This window comes from Acipenser ruthenus, unplaced genomic scaffold (assembly GCF_902713425.1).
Source record: "Acipenser ruthenus unplaced genomic scaffold, fAciRut3.2 maternal haplotype, whole genome shotgun sequence".
NCBI classification, from domain to species: Eukaryota; Metazoa; Chordata; class Actinopteri; order Acipenseriformes; family Acipenseridae; genus Acipenser; species Acipenser ruthenus.
In genome coordinates, this window is record NW_026708781.1 from 1 (window position 1) to 24876 (window position 24876).

Below are 24876 nucleotides of genomic sequence, written 5' to 3' on the forward strand. Positions count from 1 at the left end.
ACATTGGGAAAGGGCCGTACTTATCAGTAAGTGTTTGAAATGCATGTGGGAAGATTTAAGATTGTGAAGAAGTTTTAATATGCTTCGTATTTGCGCATTGGTAACCTTACATAATTACGTTTTGATTAATGCCACTTCCTTACCTGACAGTAGTCAGGGTGACGATACAAGACCAAAGCCAATAAACCTGTTATTTTCCTGTCCTTTCATTACCATATTCTAGTGTGCTTGTTCAGAATATGCGTGAATCCTGAAAACGTCTTGCTAATATGTGAACAAAGCCAGCATTCACTTTATTGATCACCATGTGGAATAGCCGCTATTGGAACACACATGATTGTGTTAAAGATGTTAATAGACTTTCAATGTACACGTTTTAGAGCTGAACGTTTGTTGAGACAGTTCAAACGCTGTAGCAGTGTTTACCTATTTCATGGATGTTTGCTTTTTCGTCTTACTCTGGAAAAAATAATAATAGCAATAGAAAAATGTAGGCAAAACAATTTTTGAGAACCGCATTTGGGTGAAAAATGAACAGTTTCAAAACACATTTATAACGCATTGGATTCTATTATGGTGTTTCCGAGCTGTTGAATGTTTCTTATTATATACAGGTTTACTGGCTTGACAGAAAGGCGATTGACAAAAGAATGCCTCGTCCCTGCGTGGGCTTGAAACAGCAACGTTTTGGTTAAGCCGAACGCGCTCACCGATTACGTTGTTTTATTAGATAACACCCTCGGAGCCCAACAGAACACTGTATGCGTATAATTAAAATATTTACGGTTCAAATGGGAATCGTATTCATCAGATTTTAAGCACACGTTTGATAGACGTCACAGTGCAAAGGAGGAAGGCAGGCAATGCAAATGAGGCAACTGGCTCGTACTTTTTAAATCATACCAAAAAATTGAACCCAATTAAGCTTTTAACCGCCTGCAGTCTGGAATGAGTTTGAAATGTTATTGTAACAACTCACTGGGCTACAGCAATTGCATTATATGAAAGTGCTCCTGTTTATTTGTCACCGGCACAGCTACCGGTGCCACTCAGAGTTGGAGGGAGACGGTCGGCCACTTGCCCATAAAACAATACTTTCAGGGATCATTTCTATAGTGATTTGCTAGCGAAATGCGTTTTGAAAGTGTTTGGGCTCGCTACCCACGAGGAAGAGTGAGAGTGTTCGTTTTTGAGCGTGAAGAAGACAGCGAGTGTTGTTTTTGACCAACTGCTCGCTGTTATTGATGACCGCTCCAGTGTTCCTTAGGGGGCTGGAGGAAGCGGACACGTTCTGAGTGGGTGTCTACCAAAACGTAAGAAAGATGAACTACAGTTGCAAAGCACTGCTGCTTTTCGATGATTGATTAAAACTATCAAACTGACTGAAAACACGGATCGCATAATTGCGATTGGTTTCATACCAATACGCTTACATAACAGATATTGGTTATAGACAATGTCATATACACAGAAATGAACACGGACAGTGTTTATTAAGGGCTGACTCATTGACATGTTCGAGAGATCTAGGTGTACTGGACAAATCTACTGGATTATTTTCCATGTCGTAATTGTGCCGCCTGTGATAATGCGTTTGCGTTTTACAAGCCATACAACGAAAAAAGAGTACAGTGTCTTACAAGTGATGACCTGTGCTTCAACGCATGTCATTTATTTGTTTTTTTGTCCTTGCCATTTGCAATATGTTGGTAAAACTACTAGACAGTGACGATTGCGCATTGATGAGCAAGCATAAAAGTTCAATTAGGAGAAAAGATATCCATTCACCACTAGCTAGACATTTCGTAGATGCCAAACATTCCATTTCAGATCTGAAATACCGCAGCATACAAAAAATATTTCAAGCTCGAGGACGTGATAATCTCGATCAAAAACTATTACAATGTGAATCCAAATGGATCTTCTATCTCCATATGGTACAACCCGAGGGATTAAATGAAGCGCTAGGATTATCCTGTTTTCTGTGATATAATGCGCAACCATACTTGTCTTTCATAAGATCTGAAAATAAATTATAGCGCTTTGAGATTATGTCTGTTATTAGCAGATTGTTTAGAAATGTACTCAAATATGTTACAACTGTTCTGTCTACGAAATATATCTGTAACATTTATGTAATGCCTTTGTGGTTTTTTGATGAAGTTCATTTGCTAACAGACTGTTCTGATTTTGATTCAAACCGTGAAGCGATCGCTCTGTTTGCAGTATATTTTCTTTCAGTAAGAGGAGTGTCCTTGTGATTCCATACAAAATGCGACAAAACCTGTCGCCCTCCTTAATATAAACAGAAAAAGAACAAGTACACGCACACGCCAGGTGATTTACTGCAGCGTCAGACATGGGAGGTTCAGCAGTGTGCTGCAGCGTTGTGCAAAGTCGTCGGTGTAAGTCAGGATGGCCGAGCGGTCTAAGGCGCTGTGGTCAGGTCGCAGTCTCCATGGAGGCGTGGGCTCGAACCCCACTTCTGACAACAGTTCTTGTTAATTTATTTCTAAAACGTCCACCGAATGCTTGGTAATTTTACATGTTTTTCTTTTTAGTATTCAAATCACAGCTTTTTAAATGAGAGAAAGTCACCGCAAGCCCGCACCTCGCCACTTTCTTCACACTGCTAAACTGCCTCATAAAGATGAGACCTCTAATTATGCCTTTCCAATACTTTGAATGTGTTATTGTTGAGTTTAACATAACATCTTGGTAATCATAATGTCCACAGGCCTTGTTTTTCTCGGGTTTTATTAACGCGCTCCATGTGTGTGGCCGGTTAGCTCAGTTGGTTAGAGCGTGGTGCTAATAACGCCAAGGTCGCGGGTTCGATCCCCGTACGGGCCATGACTTTTCTTCTTTAAAGAAACCACAGCATTTGGAATGGTGCCAAAATGAACATTCTTTAACAAAATGAACCGGTGCGATATGAAGTAGAACCAGTAATATTTCAAATTCCTCATCTTTAAACATGTATTAGGAATGAACACATACAATTAAAAAGAAAGCTTACGTAGTCGGCAGGATTCGAACCTGCGCGGGGAAACCCCAATGGATTTCTAGTCCATCGCCTTAACCACTCGGCCACGACTACATGTTCTTACATTGGACTGTGAAATGATCCATATTATTGTCAAAAGAAGTAAAAGACACCCGCGGTAATGCTGCAGATGGCAGTATAGGCTAACATGAACCGAAGTCAAATGCCTTTGTTGAAACTCCATCGATTTATACAAGGCAAGCACACGTGGGAAATGTAAATACAATATCCTTTCTGTCAACGTTCATAATAATGAATACATCTTTATTTCAAAATACGTAACAATTTAAGTGATCTTTTCAACCACCCATACACAAAAAACAAAGTAGATCTTGATTTCAACTGAAAAACTGACTTGCTTCATGGCTGCTGCCACAGCACTCAAGCACGTTGTGGCTAGCGTGAGCGGACTTAGCAGATAACAAGATCTACAAAATATCACATGCCAATAAAACATAACACAATTATGTTCGATTTTATAACAAAACCCCACCCCAGATGGGACTCGAACCCACTATCCCTGGCTTAGGAGGCCAGTGGCCTTAGCCATTAGGCCACTAGGGCTGACATGGGAAGCGCACATTTGGTAGTTCTAAAGAAAGTGGGAACAATAGTATCGTGGTTTCATAAATATCCAAGCCATCTTTGGTGTTCAAACAAAGCAGTTACATTGGGAAAGGGCCGTACTTATCAGTAAGTGTTTGAAATGCATGTGGGAAGATTTAAGATTGTGAAGAAGTTTTAATATGCTTCGTATTTGCGCATTGGTAACCTTACATAATTACGTTTTGATTAATGCCACTTCCTTACCTGACAGTAGTCAGGGTGACGATACAAGACCAAAGCCAATAAACCTGTTATTTTCCTGTCCTTTCATTACCATATTCTAGTGTGCTTGTTCAGAATATGCGTGAATCCTGAAAACGTCTTGCTAATATGTGAACAAAGCCAGCATTCACTTTATTGATCACCATGTGGAATAGCCGCTATTGGAACACACATGATTGTGTTAAAGATGTTAATAGACTTTCAATGTACACGTTTTAGAGCTGAACGTTTGTTGAGACAGTTCAAGCGCTGTAGCAGTGTTTACCTATTTCATGGATGTTTGCTTTTTCGTCTTACTCTGGAAAAAATAATAATAGCAATAGAAAAATGTAGGCAAAACAATTTTTGAGAACCGCATTTGGGTGAAAAATGAACAGTTTCAAAACACATTTGTAAACGCATTGGATTCTATTATGGTGTTTCCGAGCTGTTGAATGTTTCTTATTATATACAGGTTTACTGGCTTGACAGAAAGGCGATTGACAAAAAGAATGCCTCGTCCCTGCGTGGGCTTGAAACAGCAACGTTTTGGTTAAGCCGAACGCGCTCACCGATTACGTTGTTTTATTAGATAACACCCTCGGAGCCCAACAGAACACTGTATGCGTATAATTAAAATATTTACGGTTCAAATGGGAATCGTATTCATCAGATTTTAAGCACACGTTTGATAGACGTCACAGTGCAAAGGAGGAAGGCAGGCAATGCAAATGAGGCAACTGGCTCGTACTTTTTAAATCATACCAAAAAATTGAACCCAATTAAGCTTTTAACCGCCTGCAGTCTGGAATGAGTTTGAAATGTTATTGTAACAACTCACTGGGCTACAGCAATTGCATTATATGAAAGTGCTCCTGTTTATTTGTCACCGGCACAGCTACCGGTGCCACTCAGAGTTGGAGGGAGACGGTCGGCCACTTGCCCATAAAACAATACTTTCAGGGATCATTTCTATAGTGATTTGCTAGCGAAATGCGTTTTGAAAGTGTTTGGGCTCGCTACCCACGAGGAAGAGTGAGAGTGTTCGTTTTTGAGCGTGAAGAAGACAGCGAGTGTTGTTTTTGACCAACTGCTCGCTGTTATTGATGACCGCTCCAGTGTTCCTTAGGGGGCTGGAGGAAGCGGACACGTTCTGAGTGGGTGTCTTACCAAAACGTAAGAAAGATGAACTACAGTTGCAAAGCACTGCTGCTTTTTCGATGATTGATTAAAACTATCAAACTGACTGAAAACACGGATCGCATTAATTGCGATTGGTTTCATACCAATACGCTTACATAACAGATATTGGTTATAGACAATGTCATATACACAGAAATGAACACGGACAGTGTTTATTAAGGGCTGACTCATTGACATGTTCGAGAGATCTAGGTGTACTGGACAAATCTACTGGATTATTTTCCATGTCGTAATTGTGCCGCCTGTGATAATGCGTTTGCGTTTTACAAGCCATACAACGAAAAAAGAGTACAGTGTCTTACAAGTGATGACCTGTGCTTCAACGCATGTCATTTATTTGTTTTTTTGTCCTTGCCATTTGCAATATGTTGGTAAAACTACTAGACAGTGACGATTGCGCATTGATGAGCAAGCATAAAAGTTCAATTAGGAGAAAAGATATCCATTCACCACTAGCTAGACATTTCGTAGATGCCAAACATTCCATTTCAGATCTGAAATACCGCAGCATACAAAAAATATTTCAAGCTCGAGGACGTGATAATCTCGATCAAAAACTATTACAATGTGAATCCAAATGGATCTTCTATCTCCATATGGTACAACCCGAGGGATTAAATGAAGCGCTAGGATTATCCTGTTTTCTGTGATATAATGCGCAACCATACTTGTCTTTCATAAGATCTGAAAATAAATTATAGCGCTTTGAGATTATGTCTGTTATTAGCAGATTGTTTAGAAATGTACTCAAATATGTTACAACTGTTCTGTCTACGAAATATATCTGTAACATTTATGTAATGCCTTTGTGGTTTTTTGATGAAGTTCATTTGCTAACAGACTGTTCTGATTTTGATTCAAACCGTGAAGCGATCGCTCTGTTTGCAGTATATTTTCTTTCAGTAAGAGGAGTGTCCTTGTGATTCCATACAAAATGCGACAAAACCTGTCGCCCTCCTTAATATAAACAGAAAAAGAACAAGTACACGCACACGCCAGGTGATTTACTGCAGCGTCAGACATGGGAGGTTCAGCAGTGTGCTGCAGCGTTGTGCAAAGTCGTCGGTGTAAGTCAGGATGGCCGAGCGGTCTAAGGCGCTGTGGTCAGGTCGCAGTCTCCATGGAGGCGTGGGCTCGAACCCCACTTCTGACAACAGTTCTTGTTAATTTATTTCTAAAACGTCCACCGAATGCTTGGTAATTTTACATGTTTTTCTTTTTAGTATTCAAATCACAGCTTTTTAAATGAGAGAAAGTCACCGCAAGCCCGCACCTCGCCACTTTCTTCACACTGCTAAACTGCCTCATAAAGATGAGACCTCTAATTATGCCTTTCCAATACTTTGAATGTGTTATTGTTGAGTTTAACATAACATCTTGGTAATCATAATGTCCGCAGGCCTTGTTTTTCTCGGGTTTTATTAACGCGCTCCATGTGTGTGGCCGGTTAGCTCAGTTGGTTAGAGCGTGGTGCTAATAACGCCAAGGTCGCGGGTTCGATCCCCGTACGGGCCATGACTTTTCTTCTTTAAAGAAACCACAGCATTTGGAATGGTGCCAAAATGAACATTCTTTAACTAAATGAACCGGTGCGATATGAAGTAGAACCAGTAATATTTCAGATTCCTCATCTTTAAACATGTATTAGGAATGAACACATACAATTAAAAAGAAAGCTTACGTAGTCGGCAGGATTCGAACCTGCGCGGGGAAACCCCAATGGATTTCTAGTCCATCGCCTTAACCACTCGGCCACGACTACATGTTCTTACATTGGACTGTGAAATGATCCATATTATTGTCAAAAGAAGTAAAAGACACCCGCGGTAATGCTGCAGATGGCAGTATAGGCTAACATGAACCGAAGTCAAATGCCTTTGTTGAAACTCCATCGATTTATACAAGGCAAGCACACGTGGGAAATGTAAATACAATATCCTTTCTGTCAACGTTCATAATAATGAATACATCTTTATTTCAAAATACGTAACAATTTAAGTGATCTTTTCAAACCACCCATACACAAAAAACAAAGTAGATCTTGATTTCAACTGAAAAACTGACTTGCTTCATGGCTGCTGCCACAGCACTCAAGCACGTTGTGGCTAGCGTGAGCGGACTTAGCAGATAACAAGATCTACAAAATATCACATGCCAATAAAACATAACACAATTATGTTCGATTTTATAACAAAACCCCACCCCAGATGGGACTCGAACCCACTATCCCTGGCTTAGGAGGCCAGTGGCCTTAGCCATTAGGCCACTAGGGCTGACATGGGAAGCGCACATTTGGTAGTTCTAAAGAAAGTGGGAACAATAGTATCGTGGTTTCATAAATATCCAAGCCATCTTTGGTGTTCAAACAAAGCAGTTACATTGGGAAAGGGCCGTACTTATCAGTAAGTGTTTGAAATGCATGTGGGAAGATTTAAGATTGTGAAGAAGTTTTAATATGCTTCGTATTTGCGCATTGGTAACCTTACATAATTACGTTTTGATTAATGCCACTTCCTTACCTGACAGTAGTCAGGGTGACGATACAAGACCAAAGCCAATAAACCTGTTATTTTCCTGTCCTTTCATTACCATATTCTAGTGTGCTTGTTCAGAATATGCGTGAATCCTGAAAACGTCTTGCTAATATGTGAACAAAGCCAGCATTCACTTTATTGATCACCATGTGGAATAGCCGCTATTGGAACACACATGATTGTGTTAAAGATGTTAATAGACTTTCAATGTACACGTTTTAGAGCTGAACGTTTGTTGAGACAGTTCAAGCGCTGTAGCAGTGTTTACCTATTTCATGGATGTTTGCTTTTTCGTCTTACTCTGGAAAAAAATAATAATAGCAATAGAAAAATGTAGGCAAAACAATTTTTGAGAACCGCATTTGGGTGAAAAATGAACAGTTTCAAAACACATTTGTAAACGCATTGGATTCTATTATGGTGTTTCCGAGCTGTTGAATGTTTCTTATTATATACAGGTTTACTGGCTTGACAGAAAGGCGATTGACAAAAAGAATGCCTCGTCCCTGCGTGGGCTTGAAACAGCAACGTTTTGGTTAAGCCGAACGCGCTCACCGATTACGTTGTTTTATTAGATAACACCCTCGGAGCCCAACAGAACACTGTATGCGTATAATTAAAATATTTACGGTTCAAATGGGAATCGTATTCATCAGATTTTAAGCACACATTTGATAGACGTCACAGTGCAAAGGAGGAAGGCAGGCAATGCAAATGAGGCAACTGGCTCGTACTTTTTAAATCATACCAAAAAATTGAACCCAATTAAGCTTTTAACCGCCTGCAGTCTGGAATGAGTTTGAAATGTTATTGTAACAACTCACTGGGCTACAGCAATTGCATTATATGAAAGTGCTCCTGTTTATTTGTCACCGGCACAGCTACCGGTGCCACTCAGAGTTGGAGGGAGACGGTCGGCCACTTGCCCATAAAACAATACTTTCAGGGATCATTTCTATAGTGATTTGCTAGCGAAATGCGTTTTGAAAGTGTTTGGGCTCGCTACCCACGAGGAAGAGTGAGAGTGTTCGTTTTTGAGCGTGAAGAAGACAGCGAGTGTTGTTTTTGACCAACTGCTCGCTGTTATTGATGACCGCTCCAGTGTTCCTTAGGGGGCTGGAGGAAGCGGACACGTTCTGAGTGGGTGTCTTACCAAAACGTAAGAAAGATGAACTACAGTTGCAAAGCACTGCTGCTTTTTCGATGATTGATTAAAACTATCAAACTGACTGAAAACACGGATCGCATTAATTGCGATTGGTTTCATACCAATACGCTTACATAACAGATATTGGTTATAGACAATGTCATATACACAGAAATGAACACGGACAGTGTTTATTAAGGGCTGACTCATTGACATGTTCGAGAGATCTAGGTGTACTGGACAAATCTACTGGATTATTTTCCATGTCGTAATTGTGCCGCCTGTGATAATGCGTTTGCGTTTTACAAGCCATACAACGAAAAAAGAGTACAGTGTCTTACAAGTGATGACCTGTGCTTCAACGCATGTCATTTATTTGTTTTTTTGTCCTTGCCATTTGCAATATGTTGGTAAAACTACTAGACAGTGACGATTGCGCATTGATGAGCAAGCATAAAAGTTCAATTAGGAGAAAAGATATCCATTCACCACTAGCTAGACATTTCGTAGATGCCAAACATTCCATTTCAGATCTGAAATACCGCAGCATACAAAAAATATTTCAAGCTCGAGGACGTGATAATCTCGATCAAAAACTATTACAATGTGAATCCAAATGGATCTTCTATCTCCATATGGTACAACCCGAGGGATTAAATGAAGCGCTAGGATTATCCTGTTTTCTGTGATATAATGCGCAACCATACTTGTCTTTCATAAGATCTGAAAATAAATTATAGCGCTTTGAGATTATGTCTGTTATTAGCAGATTGTTTAGAAATGTACTCAAATATGTTACAACTGTTCTGTCTACGAAATATATCTGTAACATTTATGTAATGCCTTTGTGGTTTTTTGATGAAGTTCATTTGCTAACAGACTGTTCTGATTTTGATTCAAACCGTGAAGCGATCGCTCTGTTTGCAGTATATTTTCTTTCAGTAAGAGGAGTGTCCTTGTGATTCCATACAAAATGCGACAAAACCTGTCGCCCTCCTTAATATAAACAGAAAAAGAACAAGTACACGCACACGCCAGGTGATTTACTGCAGCGTCAGACATGGGAGGTTCAGCAGTGTGCTGCAGCGTTGTGCAAAGTCGTCGGTGTAAGTCAGGATGGCCGAGCGGTCTAAGGCGCTGTGGTCAGGTCGCAGTCTCCATGGAGGCGTGGGCTCGAACCCCACTTCTGACAACAGTTCTTGTTAATTTATTTCTAAAACGTCCACCGAATGCTTGGTAATTTTACATGTTTTTCTTTTTAGTATTCAAATCACAGCTTTTTAAATGAGAGAAAGTCACCGCAAGCCCGCACCTCGCCACTTTCTTCACACTGCTAAACTGCCTCATAAAGATGAGACCTCTAATTATGCCTTTCCAATACTTTGAATGTGTTATTGTTGAGTTTAACATAACATCTTGGTAATCATAATGTCCACAGGCCTTGTTTTTCTCGGGTTTTATTAACGCGCTCCATGTGTGTGGCCGGTTAGCTCAGTTGGTTAGAGCGTGGTGCTAATAACGCCAAGGTCGCGGGTTCGATCCCCGTACGGGCCATGACTTTTCTTCTTTAAAGAAACCACAGCATTTGGAATGGTGCCAAAATGAACATTCTTTAACAAAATGAACCGGTGCGATATGAAGTAGAACCAGTAATATTTCAAATTCCTCATCTTTAAACATGTATTAGGAATGAACACATACAATTAAAAAGAAAGCTTACGTAGTCGGCAGGATTCGAACCTGCGCGGGGAAACCCCAATGGATTTCTAGTCCATCGCCTTAACCACTCGGCCACGACTACATGTTCTTACATTGGACTGTGAAATGATCCATATTATTGTCAAAAGAAGTAAAAGACACCCGCGGTAATGCTGCAGATGGCAGTATAGGCTAACATGAACCGAAGTCAAATGCCTTTGTTGAAACTCCATCGATTTATACAAGGCAAGCACACGTGGGAAATGTAAATACAATATCCTTTCTGTCAACGTTCATAATAATGAATACATCTTTATTTCAAAATACGTAACAATTTAAGTGATCTTTTCAAACCACCCATACACAAAAAACAAAGTAGATCTTGATTTCAACTGAAAAACTGACTTGCTTCATGGCTGCTGCCACAGCACTCAAGCACGTTGTGGCTAGCGTGAGCGGACTTAGCAGATAACAAGATCTACAAAATATCACATGCCAATAAAACATAACACAATTATGTTCGATTTTATAACAAAACCCCACCCCAGATGGGACTCGAACCCACTATCCCTGGCTTAGGAGGCCAGTGGCCTTAGCCATTAGGCCACTAGGGCTGACATGGGAAGCGCACATTTGGTAGTTCTAAAGAAAGTGGGAACAATAGTATCGTGGTTTCATAAATATCCAAGCCATCTTTGGTGTTCAAACAAAGCAGTTACATTGGGAAAGGGCCGTACTTATCAGTAAGTGTTTGAAATGCATGTGGGAAGATTTAAGATTGTGAAGAAGTTTTAATATGCTTCGTATTTGCGCATTGGTAACCTTACATAATTACGTTTTGATTAATGCCACTTCCTTACCTGACAGTAGTCAGGGTGACGATACAAGACCAAAGCCAATAAACCTGTTATTTTCCTGTCCTTTCATTACCATATTCTAGTGTGCTTGTTCAGAATATGCGTGAATCCTGAAAACGTCTTGCTAATATGTGAACAAAGCCAGCATTCACTTTATTGATCACCATGTGGAATAGCCGCTATTGGAACACACATGATTGTGTTAAAGATGTTAATAGACTTTCAATGTACACGTTTTAGAGCTGAACGTTTGTTGAGACAGTTCAAACGCTGTAGCAGTGTTTACCTATTTCATGGATGTTTGCTTTTTCGTCTTACTCTGGAAAAAATAATAATAGCAATAGAAAAATGTAGGCAAAACAATTTTTGAGAACCGCATTTGGGTGAAAAATGAACAGTTTCAAAACACATTTGTAAACGCATTGGATTCTATTATGGTGTTTCCGAGCTGTTGAATGTTTCTTATTATATACAGGTTTACTGGCTTGACAGAAAGGCGATTGACAAAAAGAATGCCTCGTCCCTGCGTGGGCTTGAAACAGCAACGTTTTGGTTAAGCCGAACGCGCTCACCGATTACGTTGTTTTATTAGATAACACCCTCGGAGCCCAACAGAACACTGTATGCGTATAATTAAAATATTTACGGTTCAAATGGGAATCGTATTCATCAGATTTTAAGCACACATTTGATAGACGTCACAGTGCAAAGGAGGAAGGCAGGCAATGCAAATGAGGCAACTGGCTCGTACTTTTTAAATCATACCAAAAAATTGAACCCAATTAAGCTTTTAACCGCCTGCAGTCTGGAATGAGTTTGAAATGTTATTGTAACAACTCACTGGGCTACAGCAATTGCATTATATGAAAGTGCTCCTGTTTATTTGTCACCGGCACAGCTACCGGTGCCACTCAGAGTTGGAGGGAGACGGTCGGCCACTTGCCCATAAAACAATACTTTCAGGGATCATTTCTATAGTGATTTGCTAGCGAAATGCGTTTTGAAAGTGTTTGGGCTCGCTACCCACGAGGAAGAGTGAGAGTGTTCGTTTTTGAGCGTGAAGAAGACAGCGAGTGTTGTTTTTGACCAACTGCTCGCTGTTATTGATGACCGCTCCAGTGTTCCTTAGGGGGCTGGAGGAAGCGGACACGTTCTGAGTGGGTGTCTTACCAAAACGTAAGAAAGATGAACTACAGTTGCAAAGCACTGCTGCTTTTTCGATGATTGATTAAAACTATCAAACTGACTGAAAACACGGATCGCATTAATTGCGATTGGTTTCATACCAATACGCTTACATAACAGATATTGGTTATAGACAATGTCATATACACAGAAATGAACACGGACAGTGTTTATTAAGGGCTGACTCATTGACATGTTCGAGAGATCTAGGTGTACTGGACAAATCTACTGGATTATTTTCCATGTCGTAATTGTGCCGCCTGTGATAATGCGTTTGCGTTTTACAAGCCATACAACGAAAAAAGAGTACAGTGTCTTACAAGTGATGACCTGTGCTTCAACGCATGTCATTTATTTGTTTTTTTGTCCTTGCCATTTGCAATATGTTGGTAAAACTACTAGACAGTGACGATTGCGCATTGATGAGCAAGCATAAAAGTTCAATTAGGAGAAAAGATATCCATTCACCACTAGCTAGACATTTCGTAGATGCCAAACATTCCATTTCAGATCTGAAATACCGCAGCATACAAAAAATATTTCAAGCTCGAGGACGTGATAATCTCGATCAAAAACTATTACAATGTGAATCCAAATGGATCTTCTATCTCCATATGGTACAACCCGAGGGATTAAATGAAGCGCTAGGATTATCCTGTTTTCTGTGATATAATGCGCAACCATACTTGTCTTTCATAAGATCTGAAAATAAATTATAGCGCTTTGAGATTATGTCTGTTATTAGCAGATTGTTTAGAAATGTACTCAAATATGTTACAACTGTTCTGTCTACGAAATATATCTGTAACATTTATGTAATGCCTTTGTGGTTTTTTGATGAAGTTCATTTGCTAACAGACTGTTCTGATTTTGATTCAAACCGTGAAGCGATCGCTCTGTTTGCAGTATATTTTCTTTCAGTAAGAGGAGTGTCCTTGTGATTCCATACAAAATGCGACAAAACCTGTCGCCCTCCTTAATATAAACAGAAAAAGAACAAGTACACGCACACGCCAGGTGATTTACTGCAGCGTCAGACATGGGAGGTTCAGCAGTGTGCTGCAGCGTTGTGCAAAGTCGTCGGTGTAAGTCAGGATGGCCGAGCGGTCTAAGGCGCTGTGGTCAGGTCGCAGTCTCCATGGAGGCGTGGGCTCGAACCCCACTTCTGACAACAGTTCTTGTTAATTTATTTCTAAAACGTCCACCGAATGCTTGGTAATTTTACATGTTTTTCTTTTTAGTATTCAAATCACAGCTTTTTAAATGAGAGAAAGTCACCGCAAGCCCGCACCTCGCCACTTTCTTCACACTGCTAAACTGCCTCATAAAGATGAGACCTCTAATTATGCCTTTCCAATACTTTGAATGTGTTATTGTTGAGTTTAACATAACATCTTGGTAATCATAATGTCCGCAGGCCTTGTTTTTCTCGGGTTTTATTAACGCGCTCCATGTGTGTGGCCGGTTAGCTCAGTTGGTTAGAGCGTGGTGCTAATAACGCCAAGGTCGCGGGTTCGATCCCCGTACGGGCCATGACTTTTCTTCTTTAAAGAAACCACAGCATTTGGAATGGTGCCAAAATGAACATTCTTTAACTAAATGAACCGGTGCGATATGAAGTAGAACCAGTAATATTTCAGATTCCTCATCTTTAAACATGTATTAGGAATGAACACATACAATTAAAAAGAAAGCTTACGTAGTCGGCAGGATTCGAACCTGCGCGGGGAAACCCCAATGGATTTCTAGTCCATCGCCTTAACCACTCGGCCACGACTACATGTTCTTACATTGGACTGTGAAATGATACATATTATTGTCAAAAGAAGTAAAAGACACCCGCGGTAATGCTGCAGATGGCAGTATAGGCTAACATGAACCGAAGTCAAATGCCTTTGTTGAAACTCCATCGATTTATACAAGGCAAGCACACGTGGGAAATGTAAATACAATATCCTTTCTGTCAACGTTCATAATAATGAATACATCTTTATTTCAAAATACGTAACAATTTAAGTGATCTTTTCAAACCACCCATACACAAAAAACAAAGTAGATCTTGATTTCAACTGAAAAACTGACTTGCTTCATGGCTGCTGCCACAGCACTCAAGCACGTTGTGGCTAGCGTGAGCGGACTTAGCAGATAACAAGATCTACAAAATATCACATGCCAATAAAACATAACACAATTATGTTCGATTTTATAACAAAACCCCACCCCAGATGGGACTCGAACCCACTATCCCTGGCTTAGGAGGCCAGTGGCCTTAGCCATTAGGCCACTAGGGCTGACATGGGAAGCGCACATTTGGTAGTTCTAAAGAAAGTGGGAACAATAGTATCGTGGTTTCATAAATATCCAAGCCATCTTTGGTGTTCAAACAAAGCAGTTACATTGGGAAAGGGCCGTACTTATCAGTAAGTGTTTGAAATGCATGTGGGAAGATTTAAGATTGTGAAGAAGTTTTAATATGCTTCGTATTTGCGCATTGGTAACCTTACATAATTACGTTTTGATTAATGCCACTTCCTTACCTGACAGTAGTCAGGGTGACGATACAAGACCAAAGCCAATAAACCTGTTATTTTCCTGTCCTTTCATTACCATATTCTAGTGTGCTTGTTCAGAATATGCGTGAATCCTGAAAACGTCTTGCTAATATGTGAACAAAGCCAGCATTCACTTTATTGATCACCATGTGGAATAGCCGCTATTGGAACACACATGATTGTGTTAAAGATGTTAATAGACTTTCAATGTACACGTTTTAGAGCTGAACGTTTGTTGAGACAGTTCAAGCGCTGTAGCAGTGTTTACCTATTTCATGGATGTTTGCTTTTTCGTCTTACTCTGGAAAAAATAATAATAGCAATAGAAAAATGTAGGCAAAACAATTTTTGAGAACCGCATTTGGGTGAAAAATGAACAGTTTCAAAACACATTTGTAAACGCATTGGATTCTATTATGGTGTTTCCGAGCTGTTGAATGTTTCTTATTATATACAGGTTTACTGGCTTGACAGAAAGGCGATTGACAAAAAGAATGCCTCGTCCCTGCGTGGGCCTGAAACAGCAACGTTTTGGTTAAGCCGAACGCGCTCACCGATTACGTTGTTTTATTAGATAACACCCTCGGAGCCCAACAGAACACTGTATGCGTATAATTAAAATATTTACGGTTCAAATGGGAATCGTATTCATCAGATTTTAAGCACACATTTGATAGACGTCACAGTGCAAAGGAGGAAGGCAGGCAATGCAAATGAGGCAACTGGCTCGTACTTTTTAAATCATACCAAAAAATTGAACCCAATTAAGCTTTTAACCGCCTGCAGTCTGGAATGAGTTTGAAATGTTATTGTAACAACTCACTGGGCTACAGCAATTGCATTATATGAAAGTGCTCCTGTTTATTTGTCACCGGCACAGCTACCGGTGCCACTCAGAGTTGGAGGGAGACGGTCGGCCACTTGCCCATAAAACAATACTTTCAGGGATCATTTCTATAGTGATTTGCTAGCGAAATGCGTTTTGAAAGTGTTTGGGCTCGCTACTCACGAGGAAGAGTGAGAGTGTTCGTTTTTGAGCGTGAAGAAGACAGCGAGTGTTGTTTTTGACCAACTGCTCGCTGTTATTGATGACCGCTCCAGTGTTCCTTAGGGGGCTGGAGGAAGCGGACACGTTCTGAGTGGGTATCTTACCAAAACGTAAGAAAGATGAACTACAGTTGCAAAGCACTGCTGCTTTCTCGATGATTGATTAAAACTATCAAACTGACTGAAAACACGGATCGCATTAATTGCGATTGGTTTCATACCAATACGCTTACATAACAGATATTGGTTATAGACAATGTCATATACACAGAAATGAACACGGACAGTGTTTATTAAGGGCTGACTCATTGACATGTTCGAGAGATCTAGGTGTACTGGACAAATCTACTGGATTTTTTTCCATGTCGTAATTGTGCCGCCTGTGATAATGCGTTTGCGTTTTACAAGCCATACAACGAAAAAAGAGTACAGTGTCTTTCAAGTGATGACCTGTGCTTCAACGCATGTCATTTATTTGTTTTTTTTATCCTTGCCATTTGCAATATGTTGGTAAAACTACTAGACAGTGACGATTGCGCATTGATGAGCAAGCATAAAAGTTCAATTAGGAGAAAAGATATCCATTCACCACTAGCTAGACATTTCGTAGATGCCAAACATTCCATTTCAGATCTGAAATACCGCAGCATACAAAAAAATATTTCAAGTTCGAGGACGTGATAATCTCGATCAAAAACTATTACAATGTGAATCCAAATGGATCTTCTATCTCCATATGGTACAACCCGAGGGATTAAATGAAGCGCTAGGATTATCCTGTTTTCTGTGATATAATGCGCAACCATACTTGTCTTTCATAAGATCTGAAAATAAATTATAGCGCTTTGAGATTATGTCTGTTATTAGCAGATTGTTTAGAAATGTACTCAAATATGTTACAACTGTTCTGTCTACGAAATATATCTGTAACATTTATGTAATGCCTTTGTGGTTTTTTGATGAAGTTCATTTGCTAACAGACTGTTCTGATTTTGATTCAAACCGTTAAGCGATCGCTCTGTTTGCAGTATATTTTCTTTCAGTAAGAGGAGTGTCCTTGTGATTCCATACAGAATGCGACAAAACCTGTCGCCCTCCTTAATATAAACAGAAAAAGAACAAGTACACGCACACGCCAGGTGATTTACTGCAGCGTCAGACATGGGAGGTTCAGCAGTGTGCTGCAGCGTTGTGCAAAGTCGTCGGTCTAAGTCAGGATGGCCGAGCGGTCTAAGGCGCTGTGGTCAGGTCGCAGTCTCCATGGAGGCGTGGGATCGAACCCCACTTCTGACAACTGTTCTTGTTAATTTATTTCTAAAACGTCCACTGAATGCTTGGTAATTTTACATGTTTTTCTTTTTAGTATTCAAATCACAGCTTTTTAAATGAGAGAAAGTCACCGCAAGCCCGCACCTCGCCACTTTCTTCACACTGCTAAACTGCCTCATAAAGATGAGACCTCTAATTATGCCTTTCCAATACTTTGAATGTGTTATTGTTGAGTTTAACATAACATCTTGGTAATCATAATGTCCGCAGGCCTTGTTTTTCTCGGGTTTTATTAACGCGATCCATGTGTGTGGCCGGTTAGCTCAGTTGGTTAGAGTGTGGTGCTAATAACGAAAAGGTCGCGGGTTCGATCCCCGTACGGGCCATGACTTTTCTTCTTTAAAGAAACCACAGCATTTGGAATGGTGCCAAAATGAACATTCTTTAACAAAATGAACCGGTGCGATATGAAGTAGAACCAGTAATATTTCAGATTCCTCATCTTTAAACATGTATTAGGAATGAACACATACAATTAAAAAGAAAGCTTACGTAGTCGGCAGGATTCGAACCTGCGCGGGGAAACCCCAATGGATTTCTAGTCCATCGCCTTAACCACTCGGCCACGACTACATGTTCTTACATTGGACTGTGAAATGATCCATATTATTGTCAAAAGAAGTAAAAGACACCCGCGGTAATGCTGCAGATGGCAGTATAGGCTAACATGAACCGAAGTCAAATGCCTTTGTTGAAACTCCATCGATTTATACAAGGCAAGCACACGTGGGAAATGTAAATACAATATCCTTTCTGTCAACGTTCATAATAATGAATACATCTTTATTTCAAAATACGTAACAATTTAAGTGATCTTTTCAAACCACCCATACACAAAAAACAAAGTAGATCTTGATTTCAACTGAAAAACTGACTTGCTTCATGGCTGCTGCCACAGCACTCAAGCACGTTGTGGCTAGCGTGAGCGGACTTAGCAGATAACAAGATCTACAAAATATCACATGCCAATAAAACATAACACAATTATGTTCGATTTTATAACAAAACCCCACCCCAGATGGGACTCGAACCCACTATCCCTGGCTTAGGAGGCCAGTGGCCTTAGCCATTAGGCCACTAGGGCTGACATGGGAAGCGCACATTTGGTAGTTCTAAAGAAAGTGGGAACAATAGTATCGTGGTTTCATAAATATCCAAGCCATCTTTGGTGTTCAAACAAAGCAGTTACATTGGGAAAGGGCCGTACTTATCAGTAAGTGTTTGAAATGCATGTGGGAAGATTTAAGATTGTGAAGAAGTTTTAATATGCTTCGTATTTGCGCATTGGTAACCTTACATAATTACGTTTTGATTAATGCCACTTCCTTACCTGACAGTAGTCAGGGTGACGATACAAGACCAAAGCCAATAAACCTGTTATTTTCCTGTCCTTTCATTACCATATTCTAGTGTGCTTGTTCAGAATATGCGTGAATCCTGAAAACGTCTTGCTAATATGTGAACAAAGCCAGCATTCACTTTATTGATCACCATGTGGAATAGCCGCTATTGGAACACACATGATTGTGTTAAAGATGTTAATAGACTTTCAATGTACACGTTTTAGAGCTGAACGTTTGTTGAGACAGTTCAAGCGCTGTAGCAGTGTTTACCTATTTCATGGATGTTTGCTTTTTCGTCTTACTCTGGAAAAAATAATAATAGCAATAGAAAAATGTAGGCAAAACAATTTTTGAGAACCGCATTTGGGTGAAAAATGAACAGTTTCAAAACACATTTGTAAACGCATTGGATTCTATTATGGTGTTTCCGAGCTGTTGAATGTTTCTTATTATATACAGGTTTACTGGCTTGACAGAAAGGCGATTGACAAAAAGAATGCCTCGTCCCTGCGTGGGCTTGAAACAGCAACGTTTTGGTTAAGCCGAACGCGCTCACCGATTACGTTGTTTTATTAGATAACACCCTCGGAGCCCAACAGAACACTGTATGCGTATAATTAAAATATTTACGGTTCAAATGGGAATCGTATTCATCAGATTTTAAGCACACGTTTGATAGACGTCACAGTGCAAAGGAGGAAGGCAGGCAATGCAAATGAGGCAACTGGCTCGTACTTTTTAAATCATACCAAAAAATTGAACCCAATTAAGCTTTTAACCGCCTGCAGTCTGGAATGAGTTTGAAATGTTATTGTAACAACTCACTGGGCTACAGCAATTGCATTATATGAAAGTGCTCCTGTTTATTTGTCACCGGCACAGCTACCGGTGCCACTCAGAGTTGGAGGGAGACGGTCGGCCACTTGCCCATAAAACAATACTTTCAGGGATCATTTCTATAGTGATTTGCTAGCGAAATGCGTTTTGAAAGTGTTTGGGCTCGCTACCCACGAGGAAGAGTGAGAGTGTTCGTTTTTGAGCGTGAAGAAGACAGCGAGTGTTGTTTTTGACCAACTGCTCGCTGTTATTGATGACCGCTCCAGTGTTCCTTAGGGGGCTGGAGGAAGCGGACACGTTCTGAGTGGGTGTCTTACCAAAACGTAAGAAAGATGAACTACAGTTGCAAAGCACTGCTGCTTTTTCGATGATTGATTAAAACTATCAAACTGACTGAAAACACGGATCGCATTAATTGCGATTGGTTTCATACCAATACGCTTACATAACAGATATTGGTTATAGACAATGTCATATACACAGAAATGAACACGGACAGTGTTTATTAAGGGCTGACTCATTGACATGTTCGAGAGATCTAGGTGTACTGGACAAATCTACTGGATTATTTTCCATGTCGTAATTGTGCCGCCTGTGATAATGCGTTTGCGTTTTACAAGCCATACAACGAAAAAAGAGTACAGTGTCTTACAAGTGATGACCTGTGCTTCAACGCATGTCATTTATTTGTTTTTTTGTCCTTGCCATTTGCAATATGTTGGTAAAACTACTAGACAGTGACGATTGCGCATTGATGAGCAAGCATAAAAGTTCAATTAGGAGAAAAGATATCCATTCACCACTAGCTAGACATTTCGTAGATGCCAAACATTCCATTTCAGATCTGAAATACCGCAGCATACAAAAAATATTTCAAGCTCGAGGACGTGATAATCTCGATCAAAAACTATTACAATGTGAATCCAAATGGATCTTCTATCTCCATATGGTACAACCCGAGGGATTAAATGAAGCGCTAGGATTATCCTGTTTTCTGTGATATAATGCGCAACCATACTTGTCTTTCATAAGATCTGAAAATAAATTATAGCGCTTTGAGATTATGTCTGTTATTAGCAGATTGTTTAGAAATGTACTCAAATATGTTACAACTGTTCTGTCTACGAAATATATCTGTAACATTTATGTAATGCCTTTGTGGTTTTTTGATGAAGTTCATTTGCTAACAGACTGTTCTGATTTTGATTCAAACCGTGAAGCGATCGCTCTGTTTGCAGTATATTTTCTTTCAGTAAGAGGAGTGTCCTTGTGATTCCATACAAAATGCGACAAAACCTGTCGCCCTCCTTAATATAAACAGAAAAAGAACAAGTACACGCACACGCCAGGTGATTTACTGCAGCGTCAGACATGGGAGGTTCAGCAGTGTGCTGCAGCGTTGTGCAAAGTCGTCGGTGTAAGTCAGGATGGCCGAGCGGTCTAAGGCGCTGTGGTCAGGTCGCAGTCTCCATGGAGGCGTGGGCTCGAACCCCACTTCTGACAACAGTTCTTGTTAATTTATTTCTAAAACGTCCACCGAATGCTTGGTAATTTTACATGTTTTTCTTTTTAGTATTCAAATCACAGCTTTTTAAATGAGAGAAAGTCACCGCAAGCCCGCACCTCGCCACTTTCTTCACACTGCTAAACTGCCTCATAAAGATGAGACCTCTAATTATGCCTTTCCAATACTTTGAATGTGTTATTGTTGAGTTTAACATAACATCTTGGTAATCATAATGTCCGCAGGCCTTGTTTTTCTCGGGTTTTATTAACGCGCTCCATGTGTGTGGCCGGTTAGCTCAGTTGGTTAGAGCGTGGTGCTAATAACGCCAAGGTCGCGGGTTCGATCCCCGTACGGGCCATGACTTTTCTTCTTTAAAGAAACCACAGCATTTGGAATGGTGCCAAAATGAACATTCTTTAACTAAATGAACCGGTGCGATATGAAGTAGAACCAGTAATATTTCAGATTCCTCATCTTTAAACATGTATTAGGAATGAACACATACAATTAAAAAGAAAGCTTACGTAGTCGGCAGGATTCGAACCTGCGCGGGGAAACCCCAATGGATTTCTAGTCCATCGCCTTAACCACTCGGCCACGACTACATGTTCTTACATTGGACTGTGAAATGATCCATATTATTGTCAAAAGAAGTAAAAGACACCCGCGGTAATGCTGCAGATGGCAGTATAGGCTAACATGAACCGAAGTCAAATGCCTTTGTTGAAACTCCATCGATTTATACAAGGCAAGCACACGTGGGAAATGTAAATACAATATCCTTTCTGTCAACGTTCATAATAATGAATACATCTTTATTTCAAAATACGTAACAATTTAAGTGATCTTTTCAAACCACCCATACACAAAAAACAAAGTAGATCTTGATTTCAACTGAAAAACTGACTTGCTTCATGGCTGCTGCCACAGCACTCAAGCACGTTGTGGCTAGCGTGAGCGGACTTAGCAGATAACAAGATCTACAAAATATCACATGCCAATAAAACATAACACAATTATGTTCGATTTTATAACAAAACCCCACCCCAGATGGGACTCGAACCCACTATCCCTGGCTTAGGAGGCCAGTGGCCTTAGCCATTAGGCCACTAGGGCTGACATGGGAAGCGCACATTTGGTAGTTCTAAAGAAAGTGGGAACAATAGTATCGTGGTTTCATAAATATCCAAGCCATCTTTGGTGTTCAAACAAAGCAGTTACATTGGGAAAGGGCCGTACTTATCAGTAAGTGTTTGAAATGCATGTGGGAAGATTTAAGATTGTGAAGAAGTTTTAATATGCTTCGTATTTGCGCATTGGTAACCTTACATAATTACGTTTTGATTAATGCCACTTCCTTACCTGACAGTAGTCAGGGTGACGATACAAGACCAAAGCCAATAAACCTGTTATTTTCCTGTCCTTTCATTACCATATTCTAGTGTGCTTGTTCAGAATATGCGTGAATCCTGAAAACGTCTTGCTAATATGTGAACAAAGCCAGCATTCACTTTATTGATCACCATGTGGAATAGCCGCTATTGGAACACACATGATTGTGTTAAAGATGTTAATAGACTTTCAATGTACACGTTTTAGAGCTGAACGTTTGTTGAGACAGTTCAAACGCTGTAGCAGTGTTTACCTATTTCATGGATGTTTGCTTTTTCGTCTTACTCTGGAAAAAATAATAATAGCAATAGAAAAATGTAGGCAAAACAATTTTTGAGAACCGCATTTGGGTGAAAAATGAACAGTTTCAAAACACATTTGTAAACGCATTGGATTCTATTATGGTGTTTCCGAGCTGTTGAATGTTTCTTATTATATACAGGTTTACTGGCTTGACAGAAAGGCGATTGACAAAAAGAATGCCTCGTCCCTGCGTGGGCTTGAAACAGCAACGTTTTGGTTAAGCCGAACGCGCTCACCGATTACGTTGTTTTATTAGATAACACCCTCGGAGCCCAACAGAACACTGTATGCGTATAATTAAAATATTTACGGTTCAAATGGGAATCGTATTCATCAGATTTTAAGCACACATTTGATAGACGTCACAGTGCAAAGGAGGAAGGCAGGCAATGCAAATGAGGCAACTGGCTCGTACTTTTTAAATCATACCAAAAAATTGAACCCAATTAAGCTTTTAACCGCCTGCAGTCTGGAATGAGTTTGAAATGTTATTGTAACAACTCACTGGGCTACAGCAATTGCATTATATGAAAGTGCTCCTGTTTATTTGTCACCGGCACAGCTACCGGTGCCACTCAGAGTTGGAGGGAGACGGTCGGCCACTTGCCCATAAAACAATACTTTCAGGGATCATTTCTATAGTGATTTGCTAGCGAAATGCGTTTTGAAAGTGTTTGGGCTCGCTACCCACGAGGAAGAGTGAGAGTGTTCGTTTTTGAGCGTGAAGAAGACAGCGAGTGTTGTTTTTGACCAACTGCTCGCTGTTATTGATGACCGCTCCAGTGTTCCTTAGGGGGCTGGAGGAAGCGGACACGTTCTGAGTGGGTGTCTTACCAAAACGTAAGAAAGATGAACTACAGTTGCAAAGCACTGCTGCTTTTTCGATGATTGATTAAAACTATCAAACTGACTGAAAACACGGATCGCATTAATTGCGATTGGTTTCATACCAATACGCTTACATAACAGATATTGGTTATAGACAATGTCATATACACAGAAATGAACACGGACAGTGTTTATTAAGGGCTGACTCATTGACATGTTCGAGAGATCTAGGTGTACTGGACAAATCTACTGGATTATTTTCCATGTCGTAATTGTGCCGCCTGTGATAATGCGTTTGCGTTTTACAAGCCATACAACGAAAAAAGAGTACAGTGTCTTACAAGTGATGACCTGTGCTTCAACGCATGTCATTTATTTGTTTTTTTGTCCTTGCCATTTGCAATATGTTGGTAAAACTACTAGACAGTGACGATTGCGCATTGATGAGCAAGCATAAAAGTTCAATTAGGAGAAAAGATATCCATTCACCACTAGCTAGACATTTCGTAGATGCCAAACATTCCATTTCAGATCTGAAATACCGCAGCATACAAAAAATATTTCAAGCTCGAGGACGTGATAATCTCGATCAAAAACTATTACAATGTGAATCCAAATGGATCTTCTATCTCCATATGGTACAACCCGAGGGATTAAATGAAGCGCTAGGATTATCCTGTTTTCTGTGATATAATGCGCAACCATACTTGTCTTTCATAAGATCTGAAAATAAATTATAGCGCTTTGAGATTATGTCTGTTATTAGCAGATTGTTTAGAAATGTACTCAAATATGTTACAACTGTTCTGTCTACGAAATATATCTGTAACATTTATGTAATGCCTTTGTGGTTTTTTGATGAAGTTCATTTGCTAACAGACTGTTCTGATTTTGATTCAAACCGTGAAGCGATCGCTCTGTTTGCAGTATATTTTCTTTCAGTAAGAGGAGTGTCCTTGTGATTCCATACAAAATGCGACAAAACCTGTCGCCCTCCTTAATATAAACAGAAAAAGAACAAGTACACGCACACGCCAGGTGATTTACTGCAGCGTCAGACATGGGAGGTTCAGCAGTGTGCTGCAGCGTTGTGCAAAGTCGTCGGTGTAAGTCAGGATGGCCGAGCGGTCTAAGGCGCTGTGGTCAGGTCGCAGTCTCCATGGAGGCGTGGGCTCGAACCCCACTTCTGACAACAGTTCTTGTTAATTTATTTCTAAAACGTCCACCGAATGCTTGGTAATTTTACATGTTTTTCTTTTTA

The 24876-nt window shown here is 40.1% G+C and overlaps 25 non-coding genes across 25 annotated transcripts; 19 read left to right on the top strand and 6 right to left on the bottom strand.

Moving 5' to 3' along the window:
* Positions 1-1085: 1085 nt before the first annotated feature.
* On the top strand, positions 1086-1300 carry LOC131736009 (small nucleolar RNA U3). Its single transcript, XR_009327858.1, has one exon. It is a non-coding gene; the product is annotated as a small nucleolar RNA U3 (small nucleolar RNA).
* A 1109-nt stretch (positions 1301-2409) lies between these two features.
* trnal-cag (transfer RNA leucine (anticodon CAG)) lies at positions 2410-2491 on the top strand. Its single transcript has one exon. It is a non-coding gene; the product is annotated as a tRNA-Leu (tRNA).
* Positions 2492-2779: 288 nt separating this feature from the next.
* On the top strand, positions 2780-2853 carry trnai-aau (transfer RNA isoleucine (anticodon AAU)). The gene has a single exon. It is a non-coding gene; the product is annotated as a tRNA-Ile (tRNA).
* A 165-nt stretch (positions 2854-3018) lies between these two features.
* Positions 3019-3100, bottom strand: trnas-aga (transfer RNA serine (anticodon AGA)). Its single transcript has one exon. It is a non-coding gene; the product is annotated as a tRNA-Ser (tRNA).
* A 1700-nt stretch (positions 3101-4800) lies between these two features.
* Positions 4801-5015, top strand: LOC131736015 (small nucleolar RNA U3). The gene has a single exon (XR_009327864.1). It is a non-coding gene; the product is annotated as a small nucleolar RNA U3 (small nucleolar RNA).
* Positions 5016-6127: 1112 nt separating this feature from the next.
* On the top strand, positions 6128-6209 carry trnal-cag (transfer RNA leucine (anticodon CAG)). Its single transcript has one exon. It is a non-coding gene; the product is annotated as a tRNA-Leu (tRNA).
* A 288-nt stretch (positions 6210-6497) lies between these two features.
* On the top strand, positions 6498-6571 carry trnai-aau (transfer RNA isoleucine (anticodon AAU)). Its single transcript has one exon. It is a non-coding gene; the product is annotated as a tRNA-Ile (tRNA).
* A 165-nt stretch (positions 6572-6736) lies between these two features.
* Positions 6737-6818, bottom strand: trnas-aga (transfer RNA serine (anticodon AGA)). The gene has a single exon. It is a non-coding gene; the product is annotated as a tRNA-Ser (tRNA).
* Positions 6819-8520: 1702 nt separating this feature from the next.
* LOC131736016 (small nucleolar RNA U3) lies at positions 8521-8735 on the top strand. The gene has a single exon (XR_009327865.1). It is a non-coding gene; the product is annotated as a small nucleolar RNA U3 (small nucleolar RNA).
* A 1112-nt stretch (positions 8736-9847) lies between these two features.
* Positions 9848-9929, top strand: trnal-cag (transfer RNA leucine (anticodon CAG)). The gene has a single exon. It is a non-coding gene; the product is annotated as a tRNA-Leu (tRNA).
* A 288-nt stretch (positions 9930-10217) lies between these two features.
* trnai-aau (transfer RNA isoleucine (anticodon AAU)) lies at positions 10218-10291 on the top strand. The gene has a single exon. It is a non-coding gene; the product is annotated as a tRNA-Ile (tRNA).
* A 165-nt stretch (positions 10292-10456) lies between these two features.
* trnas-aga (transfer RNA serine (anticodon AGA)) lies at positions 10457-10538 on the bottom strand. The gene has a single exon. It is a non-coding gene; the product is annotated as a tRNA-Ser (tRNA).
* A 1701-nt stretch (positions 10539-12239) lies between these two features.
* LOC131736017 (small nucleolar RNA U3) lies at positions 12240-12454 on the top strand. Its single transcript, XR_009327866.1, has one exon. It is a non-coding gene; the product is annotated as a small nucleolar RNA U3 (small nucleolar RNA).
* Positions 12455-13566: 1112 nt separating this feature from the next.
* trnal-cag (transfer RNA leucine (anticodon CAG)) lies at positions 13567-13648 on the top strand. The gene has a single exon. It is a non-coding gene; the product is annotated as a tRNA-Leu (tRNA).
* Positions 13649-13936: 288 nt separating this feature from the next.
* On the top strand, positions 13937-14010 carry trnai-aau (transfer RNA isoleucine (anticodon AAU)). The gene has a single exon. It is a non-coding gene; the product is annotated as a tRNA-Ile (tRNA).
* A 165-nt stretch (positions 14011-14175) lies between these two features.
* On the bottom strand, positions 14176-14257 carry trnas-aga (transfer RNA serine (anticodon AGA)). The gene has a single exon. It is a non-coding gene; the product is annotated as a tRNA-Ser (tRNA).
* Positions 14258-15958: 1701 nt separating this feature from the next.
* LOC131736013 (small nucleolar RNA U3) lies at positions 15959-16173 on the top strand. Its single transcript, XR_009327862.1, has one exon. It is a non-coding gene; the product is annotated as a small nucleolar RNA U3 (small nucleolar RNA).
* A 1114-nt stretch (positions 16174-17287) lies between these two features.
* On the top strand, positions 17288-17369 carry trnal-cag (transfer RNA leucine (anticodon CAG)). Its single transcript has one exon. It is a non-coding gene; the product is annotated as a tRNA-Leu (tRNA).
* A 527-nt stretch (positions 17370-17896) lies between these two features.
* On the bottom strand, positions 17897-17978 carry trnas-aga (transfer RNA serine (anticodon AGA)). Its single transcript has one exon. It is a non-coding gene; the product is annotated as a tRNA-Ser (tRNA).
* Positions 17979-19679: 1701 nt separating this feature from the next.
* On the top strand, positions 19680-19894 carry LOC131736018 (small nucleolar RNA U3). Its single transcript, XR_009327867.1, has one exon. It is a non-coding gene; the product is annotated as a small nucleolar RNA U3 (small nucleolar RNA).
* A 1112-nt stretch (positions 19895-21006) lies between these two features.
* trnal-cag (transfer RNA leucine (anticodon CAG)) lies at positions 21007-21088 on the top strand. Its single transcript has one exon. It is a non-coding gene; the product is annotated as a tRNA-Leu (tRNA).
* Positions 21089-21376: 288 nt separating this feature from the next.
* Positions 21377-21450, top strand: trnai-aau (transfer RNA isoleucine (anticodon AAU)). Its single transcript has one exon. It is a non-coding gene; the product is annotated as a tRNA-Ile (tRNA).
* A 165-nt stretch (positions 21451-21615) lies between these two features.
* Positions 21616-21697, bottom strand: trnas-aga (transfer RNA serine (anticodon AGA)). The gene has a single exon. It is a non-coding gene; the product is annotated as a tRNA-Ser (tRNA).
* Positions 21698-23398: 1701 nt separating this feature from the next.
* Positions 23399-23613, top strand: LOC131736010 (small nucleolar RNA U3). Its single transcript, XR_009327859.1, has one exon. It is a non-coding gene; the product is annotated as a small nucleolar RNA U3 (small nucleolar RNA).
* A 1112-nt stretch (positions 23614-24725) lies between these two features.
* On the top strand, positions 24726-24807 carry trnal-cag (transfer RNA leucine (anticodon CAG)). The gene has a single exon. It is a non-coding gene; the product is annotated as a tRNA-Leu (tRNA).
* Positions 24808-24876: the final 69 nt, after the last annotated feature.